Source organism: Mandrillus leucophaeus, unplaced genomic scaffold (assembly GCF_000951045.1).
Source record: "Mandrillus leucophaeus isolate KB7577 unplaced genomic scaffold, Mleu.le_1.0 Scaffold118, whole genome shotgun sequence".
Classification (NCBI taxonomy): Eukaryota; Metazoa; Chordata; class Mammalia; order Primates; family Cercopithecidae; genus Mandrillus; species Mandrillus leucophaeus.
Window position 1 is genome coordinate 3,387,315 of NW_012100098.1, and position 438 is coordinate 3,387,752.

Sequence of the window (438 nt, forward strand, 5' to 3'; positions counted from 1 at the left end):
TGATTTCTAATAATTGTTGTGCTTATGAACTGGCTCATAAAATCCCTGAAAATTTACCAATCAACCTTGCAAACTGGCAAAAGCCAGCTGTAGCATATATGCTAGCTCTATCTTCAAAGGGAGGCTTTGGGAAAGCAAGGAATTTTTGCATCCACTAAAGCACAGAGCTAAAAAAATATTGGGGGGAGGGGAGACATCTACTGAGGGAACGCCACATGCAGGGTAACCTATTTTCTGGAGTACTATCCTGTATTGATATCGTATGCCCTTTAACGTTCCCATGCTACCTGCCACTTTCGCTGGAGTCTTGGTACTTGATACTGTTAATGCAAAATAAGTAGCAAGCCATTGGTCTGGAGTTGTTTTTGTACCCAGAAAGCAACCCAAAATTTAGAGGTATTCCTTGTACCTTTTTTTTTTTTTTTTTTTTTTTTTTTG